The following is a 9933-nucleotide window of genomic DNA, read 5'->3' as shown; positions in this document are numbered from 1 at the left end:
TTTATAACTTTATTATTTGTGCTCCGATTTTCAAGATTCTTGCACCAGTTTGTAGGTACATGTATTGATATCGTTTGGTATTATTCCGGTAACAAAAAAAATTTGCTTGAATGGCATTATAAAGGGGTGAAGGGAAGCGATGTATTGTCTCCTAACTTAAAAAAGTTCTGTGGAAAAATGGAACAGCTGATTTTGTTTTATAGTCCTGTCATATTATCCTGGAGGCATCACTAAAATTTTGTTTTTAGAATTATCCGAACATCTCTTTTCTGGTAAGAGCTGTACCATTTTTTGTAAATAAAAACACTGATTGACTCATAAAATATAGGTTGGATTGATAAGATTAGAATGGCCTGCATGCAGCCCAGATCTCAATCCTATTGAACATTTATGGGATGAAGCAAAAAAAAGCTAATCGCCGTCATCCTAGGCCTCCAGAAAATTTGGTACACTTATGGCCCTGGTAGAGGAATATCGGGCTATTCCCCAGGCAAGGATAACACAGTGGCGGCCGGTCAGGGTCGGCAGGGTCGGCAGTGCCGACCCACACATTTATAGATATAGATTTTTTAAATATTTGTATCTCTGAAATAAAAAAAAATCTATCAGATAATACAGACTAAATTTTATTCATGGTTTTTAAAAGAATTTGATCAATCCGAGCGTTAAATGATCCCTGCGCATAACAGACTTCTCAAAAAACCAATGATCCGAGCCATTTATCTGACTTTTCGGCTAGCCGTCCCTAACATCCGTAGCTTGACAATTTACACGTAAAACTCAACGACGACGTAACAAGTCGATGAGCAAGCGAACATTACTTTTCTCCGTGGGCAATAGAAGATACGGCATGGCAGGTTACGCGCCAAGTACGGCACATTTCGATCTGCCGGTCGGTGTTTCATTTGGAAGCATGCATCGGTAGAAATTTTCAAAAATAATCACGCCGTTTTACGTCGTTTAATTGATATTGTAATTTTTTTAAGTTGTCAGGAATTATCATTTAGTGGACATGATGGATCGAAGCATTTGTTAAAAATCAAAGTAATTATAGAGAATTAATAAAATTGTTTTAGAAATACCTATTTACTTTCTGATTCGAAGTGTATTCGTAATACAGAATGAACTACATAATACATATTATAATCAAATAGTTAAATTTTGAATAACGTTGTTGAATCTGAGATTTAGAAAACCATTTGCTTTTCACTGAAAGTAGATGAAACTTCTGATTATCATGTCATTCACAATTATTATCAATTATTTTGTTCGATACGCGTTACGTGGTAATATTTATGAGAGGTTTTTAGGCTTTAGAGATGTGAGTAAAAGCAATAAGGCAGAATATATTTTTGGTGTTTTAAAGAACAGATTCAAATTTTTTTATACCAAAAATAAATTGGTAGGGCAAACAGGGGCAATCTTATGACGGCGTTGCTGTGATGAGTGGTGAATTGAATAGTCTCCAGGCAAAAGTTAAAACTATTGCATCACAAGCTTTATTTACTCACTATTATGCGCATATAATGAATTTAGTTTTACATGATACGTGTAAAAAAATAAAGAATATCGACTTTTCTTGCCAGTTTAGCTCACCTAAACGGATTACTGCTTTAGAACAAATTTGTTTCGAAAAAAAAAGCGAACAGTTTGTCAGACGCGATGAAATTTTAAATCTCGGTTAGTTTTATCTAAGCAGATTATCTCTTATAGTTTTAGTATCTGTAGCAGATTTTCGTGAACAGCTTTTGGAAGTTTTTGATTTTATTATCGAAGGCGATGATTTTGAAAGTGGCGATACCTCGATCCGTGAAGCAATCGGTTTGAGAACTTTATTAAATACTAATGACTCTTTCAATATTTTTTTAAATATTTTTAAGACAGAGTTTGCCCAAGATATTCCTTGTTGTTCAAAATCAGTCAACTGACATTATTTATTCTAAAAATAGAATACGAAAGCTGGTGCAAAATCTCAGAGATTTTCGTAATGATAGTAGTTTCCAATATATACGCAGTGACGTTTTGGATTCGCTTGATATTTCCGAGCCACCCCAAAAAAGACAACGACATGATACATATCTCGAAAAACGAGTAAGTATATCTTGAAATTTTGGATACCTACTATTATATGCAAATAGATACTCGTTTTTCGAATTTTGAAGATTTGCAAATTTTTGACCTCTTTGACGATTTAAAATTTAAAAGTTACGTTCGCCAAAGAATTTCCAAGATATTTATTATTACAAGTTAGGTACTTAAAAATTATGCTGGTCCAAATATTTTCAGAAAGTGGGATAAGTTGCACAATATGTATGTATAATTCTATGTAGTAAGTACTGCAATTCATTACAACAAACTGTTTATCAATTTTCTTATTACCACCAATTTCTGCCTAAAAAAAAACGGGATTTACCTTGTCTCAAAAGAATCAACACGTATTGTCGAAACACCATGAAACAAGAGAGAATGTCAAGTACATCAAATAAAAAAAAGCAAAAAACAACAAAATCTCCTATGATGAATTAAGCCTTTTAGTTTGATGGTATACCTATATGAGGAGACAAAAAAACCTTGCCGACCCTGTCTCCAAGGCCACGAGCCGCCACTGGGATAACACATCTTTATTCGATGCTAAACAGATTGCGAGCAATTGTTCCTGCAAGAGGTGGACGTACCCGCTATTGAATTGTTTTGTTTTTAATTTTGTTTTGTTAATTTTAGTGCGTTTGATATTTTTAATTAAATAAACCTTCAAAGCAGTGTTTTTATTTACAGCTCTTACAAGAAACGAGATTTTCGGATAATTCAAAAAACAAAACCTTCTAATACCTCCAGGATAATACAAAAGGAATATGAAACAAAATCAGCCCTCCAATTTTTCCACAGAATTTTTTAAAGTTAAGAGAAAAAACAACGCTTCCATTCACCCCCGTATAATGCCATCTAAGCAAAAAAATTTTGTTACCGTAATAATAACAAACGACATCAATACATGTACCTACAAACTGATGCAAGAATCTTGAAAATCGGAGTACAAATAGCGCTTACAATACCGGGATCCCGAATACCGGAATCCCGGACGATTTTTGTCCGGTATTAAAAACCGGTATTTATGTAAAAAATACCGGTATTTTGGTATTACATTAGTTGATAAAAATTGAATTTATGCACAATTTAAATCTAATTTAAAATAATATTAATTAATTACAAGATTTTTTTTTAAGATAAACAAACAATTGACGGGTGTAAAATCAAAGGCGGCAATCTCCACTTTTTCATTTTTTGAGTTAGGGACGCCATTTGTTGCGTTATTTTATTATCTGTTAGATATAACTATTTGTAAAAACCAAAAGCGGTCTTAACTGTATACAAATCGCGGTGAAAAATTCATGTTAGGATCAAAAGCGGCAATATCCATAGCTGAGTGCGGACCAAACCCGGCAATCTCTGCTGCGGGCCAATAAGAACCACGTTGCGCTCGCACGTGATCAACTGTGAATGTCGTGAACTCTGTCGAAACCTGTGAATATATACCCGAACTTCCGGATATTTTGGTTTACGTGATATGCATTTAAATTGATTTTACATTATTGTTGAATATCAAAATATATTTTTCTTCACTATAAGTAACCGGCACAATGATGTTTAATTAGTTTCAAAACTGGTAATATCCTTATTGATCATTTTCATATCAGTCAATCTACTAGCGTTGCAAACAAAAGCGACAATCTCCAAACAAAAATATTTAAAAAAAAGGAAAATAAATAATTTCTAAAGCTTCTCCTTCTGGACATCCAATCACAAACCAAATTTTATATGATTCTTATCAGTTTTATTGCGTTAATTGAATTTTGCTAGTTTCTACAGTTTTTCGCGGTTTTAGTACAGTATAGTTGATCCAAAAGATGGCATAACCCAGACATCAAAAGTGAAAGTTATCCTTCAACACCAAATTGTTCTATATGGTTCACACATTGTCCAGAAAAAAGTCACACCATTTTGAGCGTCGGGTTTGGGGAGGAGAGGGGGGAGAAATCGGTAAATTCGTAGATTTTTAAGTTTTTCGCCAATATTTCTAAAATTATGCGGTTTAGCATGAACAACCCTCTATACAAAATTGTTCTACATAAAATTTGAAATAAAAAAGGCCCTATCCATAATCTTTCTAAAATGAATGGTTCCAAAGTTACGGAGGTAGTATAGTATAACTGGTCCAAAAAAAGGCCTAACCCAAATATCCAAAGTAAAAGTTTTCCTCCAATACCAAAATGTTCTATATGGTCCACATATTGTTCAGTAAAAAGTTACACAATTTTGAGCGTCCGGTTTGGGAGGGAGATGGGAGAGAAGCCGGTAAATTAGTAGTTTTTTTACGTTTTTCGTCAATATTTCTAAAACTATGCTTTAGCGTAAACAATGTTATATACAAAAATGTTCTACATGAAATTTAAAACAAAAAATGTTATATACGTAATTGTTATAAAATCAACAGTTTCAGAGTTAAGGTTTTCGATACTTTTTATATTTTTTGGGCAATATTTATGATATAACTATACCAAAAACCCAGACATCCAAAGTGAAAGTTATCCTCCAACACAAAATTGTTCTATATGGTCCACATAATGTTCAGAAAAAAGTCACACCATTTTGAGCGTCGGGTTTGGGGGGGGGGGGGAGAAATCGGTAAATATAAAAAGTATCGAAAACATCCACTTTTCACCCTCCGTAACTCTGGAACCGTTGATTTTATAACAATTATGTATAGAACCTTTTTTGTTTTAAATTTTATGTAGAACATTTCTTACGCTAAAGCATAGTTTTAGAAATATTGACGAAAAACGTAAAAAAACTACTAATTTACCGACTTCTCCCCCATCCCCCCCCCCCCAAACCGGAAGCTCAAAATGGTGTAACTTTTTACTGAACAATATGTGGACCATATAGAACAATTTGGTGTTGAAGGAAAACTTTTACCAATATCAGGTGCTACAGTAATTACAGAGTCTCCTTTCTCCAGTAATGTTAAAGCACAAACCTTTTCGTCTTTTGTGAGTTTCTTTCGACCCATATTTGTCAGTTCAATTTAGAATTTGACGATCTCAAACTTTACACGATAAATGAGAAGAAGTTTAACACTGACTATTCGCACAAAGCCACTGTTTACAGTGCAAACTCGCAGAATACCTAGTGTGACCAACTAGCCCGAAAAATCCGGGACATGGCCCGAATTACAAAGTCGTGTCCCGGACAAGGCTTCCGGGCCATCCGAATTTTCAACATTTTGGTAAAGTTCTATTTTGAAGTTTTGGATACGTTATTCTTCTAATTCACATAAAATTGAATTGGTGGGACGAAAAAAAGTCAACAATTTCTAGAATTTAATTCTAATACCACATCCAAAACGCATGCATTTTATATCGGTGGACGGTGGACTTTTTTTCATTTCTGTATTTTAATTATCCTCTTCTGAAAAAAAATGGCCCGATTTTCATTGTAAGTCCCGGATTTCACGTATTTTTTTCAGCCTTGTCCCGGATTCGACTGAATTGGAGTTGGTCACACTAAGAATACCCCAAATTAGCCAAGGGGTCCGTAACCTACAGATAATTGCCGTCGCAATTACGCTATCACCCTCCCCTCCAAGCGCAGACAGAACGCATGCAAATTGTCTTCAAATTTGGTGATTTGTTTGGCAATGTAAAGATTTTTTTTTGCCGGCACTGTACCTACACAAAGCGTCCTTACAAACTTTCAGAAAACCGCCACCATGAGCAGGTCGGTAGATTTTGTTTTGAAACTTTGTTAATGCTCGGAGCGAATAAGATATTTGTCAATACCTGCCACGGCAGTACCTTCCGAAAGAGTATTTTCAAAGTCTGGGCAGTTAACAAACCCAAAAAGAAATCGTTCATTGCCCAAAAATTTGGATCAAGTTTTATTTTTAAACAGCTTGTTTCAGGATTTCATATATTATTTGTTAATGTTAATATTAACTCTGCGTTCCTCTCTACTTACAGTCACGTGACACGCTGTCAGATTTTGTCAGGACGTTTTAACATTGAGTCTTATGGGATTATTTTGTTAAACTTGAATATTCTATTTTGTAGTGATAATAACCGAATACAATTGTTAGAATTCATTAGTTATTAATTTATACTGTAATTTATAGTGCAACAAAAATATTTTCTTTTTTGGTTAATAAAGATTTATTAACATAAACTGCGATAGTGAGGTTATGTATACAAAATCAAACTGATAATCAATATTGGAAATAGAAGAATTTATATCAGATTAAGTGCGTTTTTATTTTCTGTTTATATTAATACATAATATCACTAGCGTGACACGGCATTTTTTTTAAATGTCTCATTTAAACATACACAAAGCGTCCTGATAAAATTTCAAAAAACCGCCACCATGAGCAGGTCGGTCGATTTTGCTTTGACACTTTGTTAACGCTCAGAGCGAATAGCAGGCCAATAAAACAACTGAGGTAAGTAAAAATATAACTAGTAATTTATTAATAATAATACCGGTTTTAATACCGGTATCCCAATATTTCAAATACCAGTATTCAGATTTTAGTTCGGCCATTGATGGCAATAAGGAAAAGTGCAACTATTTCCAAATTTTCATCCTTCCTTTATTTTTTTGGAGGTTTTCGTAAAATTTTGTGTTCCCTGATCGGGCTAAAACAAAATTAGTATGATTGAATAGGTATTTTCAACACCTTTCAAACGAGATTATCACTTGCCATAAGGTCCCACTTAAACTTATCGGTCAAAGTAACGTCATCTATCACTATTATGTCACGTCTTATGACTATTTGAGTATCCTACGCATATACATAATAAGGATAGACAATGTATACTAAGCAAAATAGCGTAACCCGCGGGCAGTCGATCGGTGGTCTATCTATCCCTTTGTACCAAGTGATCCAGCGTATGTGACAGACAAAGATGGCTAGACCACTCTTATGACGTCCTTGATATTGGCGTTATACCTCGATGCACAGAGCGGCCTATACGTTACCTTGTCTATTCTTATGGTATCTATGAGCCTACGCCCGTTTATTTCCTTTCTTCAAATTCCACTATTATAAAGTATAACAGTTCAAAAGATAAGAGGGGGAGGGGACTTTTGACTAGCACTGTAAATATATGAAACAGGAGGCAATGGAATAAATGACATAGTGCGTTTTTTTAATATTTAATAACTCCTAAATATAAAATAAGATATACATTTGTGGAAGTTTTGTATTAAAAAATATAATCATGCATTTTTATACAAAGCGAATACAAAAATCAATATTTTGTGCTAATATATGAAGTCTAGTAACCGTTAAAATATTTACACAATAAACTTGTTAAATATTGTCAAAAATTCTTCTCTTAGCTGCTAAAACAAACTTTAAGCCTAAGAAAACGTATTTTGCTATAATTTGTCCTAACCTACACAATCAGTCCAATTAAGTTACAATTAGTATATCAGTTGTCGTGTACGCACGTTTAGACAATACGACTAGTTAACTACTTTTGGATAAAAAATTTCATTTTTATTTTAAGATAGTAATTGTGTACATAAAATACACACATCAAAATGGTCTATACTTTGTTTCACGTTAAGAATAGAACGTTACGCTTACGGAGATCAGTGTTGCCAAACCTCTTGCACACGGGTGGATACTCGACTGCCGATATACGATTCATTCTAGTCAGTACGGCGCGGCATCGGCGCGCTTCTATCGTCCATAAGAAATACATGCGGCTATCTCCGCAATGTTCTATTCTTAATGTGAAACGCTATATAGGGGACAAAGTAATCAAAGCACAATTAAATGGTAATTTGAGGGTTTATTTGGAAAATATTGAAATTCAACAAATTTGGACGCTGCTTAACGATAAATTGTGAACAACACAACAACCGGTCGTTGTATACAGAGGGTTTAAAAAATAGAAAAAAATAAACAGAAATTCTAAACTAAAATTTAAGAATAAAGTCGTAGGCTCTTGTTAGTAGTGTGTATGACCACCTATGTTTAGACAGCTCGTCATTGATCTGGCATACTTCTTACCAAATTGTCAATATCGTCTTGCTCAATTTGTTGCCATAGCTCTTGCATACAGTTTAGCAGCTCTTGCCTTGTCTGGAACACTAATCTTGATGTTGTACACGTCTTTTTAGCATATCTCAAACGTGCTTGATGGGATTCAAGTCAGAGTATTGAGCAGGCCAGAGCAATACCTGAATATTGTTCTGCTCTAAAAACTTTCTCACGATTCTTGCAACATGCGTGCCGTGCATCAGCACAAAATTTTCTCCGAATTGTGCACCATATGACGAACAATATATTCAAGATTATGATCTCGATATTCATTTGCTGTTAAAAATCCTTCAATATGAACGAGATCAATTTGAAAACCTATTGAAACTCCAATCCAAACCATCAAAGTTCCTCCCTGATATCTGTCAACTTCTTGAACTGTTTGCAAGCGAGCTGCGTTGCCAGGTGTTCGCCACACCGTCGTTCTTCGTGAATTGGGTCGTACACCAAACCTGGATTTATCGGTGAAAAGAATGTTTGCCCATTCTAATCGGTTCCATCATAAACTAAATTAGATATCCATTCGTGGATCCAACAGATCGACGTGCCTGAGAATTTTCGCCACAGTGATCTACATAAGCCAACTGTTCCGTTCTTAACTTGAAATAAAGTATAGAAACTTAAAAAAAAACAAACAAAAATAAAGCTAAAAATGAATAACCATTTTCAATTTCGTTGCAACACGAAACTACAGCCGCATCATTATTCCAGTTCAATCAGAGAGTGCAGCAAGCACCTCTACCGGTTTCGAAACTTATTAGTCTCTCATCAGGAGGCACATATGCTGCTCTCCCCGATCCAACCAAAACAAACCCCAGCGTGCAGTCCCGGATTGCAACGAACGAAATGGCATAGATGCCCTAGCGGCAACTGCTAGCAAAAAGACTAAGTCTTCACTCTAATGGCATATAAAACAACATAATGCTATTCCACACCCCACCAGAATGAAAACAATGGGAACCTTCTCTGGTTACACCTCCGAGGCTTGTACAATTTGCAAGCCATAACGCGCTGAGCAGATGGGACGTGAATTATAAATTGTAAAATCCCCTTATCTTCCTTAGTCTAAGCATCCGTTACGGCTTGCAAATTGTAGAAGCCTTGGAGGTGTTACCAGAGAAGGATCCCATTGTTTTCGGTCTGGTAGGATGTAGAATAACATTTATGGATGTTGTTTTATGTGCTATTAGATTGAAAACTTAGTTTTTAAATAAAGCTTTTTTAACACGTTAAAAAAGTGATGATGAGTTTTCTCCGAAAAGTGCTTTATTTTTTGGTTATTTTACAGCGAAATATTCGATTTGGAATCTGACGAATATGAACCTAATTTTCATTAGCTACAACTCTGCTTTTACTGGGTTCACGAACTTCATAACATACACCTTTTTTTTCACTTTTCTATAAGCTATATCTTGGCTAAGAATTTTTTTTTGGTAAAATACATACTTTTTGAGTTATTTGCGAAAACCCGTCTACAAACGTTGTTGTTTTTGTTGAAAAATGAACATTAACTCGCAAATAAGTCGAAAAGTATTGGCAGTGAAAAAACTCTATAAAACAAAAGTTGCATAGAATTTTATCTTCAGTCAGTTTATCTACGTCTGGACTTTGAACGTATGTTTTTTCTCCCCTGAGAAGGGGTGGTACTCACCCCCGGGCAAAAGCACACATCGGCACTATATCACTTTTTTTCTTTGACATGTTAGCTATGTGTGTGCAAAATTTAATGTCAATCCAAGCAGTTCTTTAAAATTCGAAGGTTTTGCAATATTTTACCGTGAGTGAATGGACCTCTTACTTATAGCTTCTCTCAAGCATTCTGATATGGC

This window comes from Diabrotica virgifera, chromosome 6 (genome assembly GCF_917563875.1).
Source record: "Diabrotica virgifera virgifera chromosome 6, PGI_DIABVI_V3a".
NCBI lineage: Eukaryota > Metazoa > Arthropoda > Insecta > Coleoptera > Chrysomelidae > Diabrotica > Diabrotica virgifera.
This window is presented reverse-complemented; position numbering follows the sequence as displayed.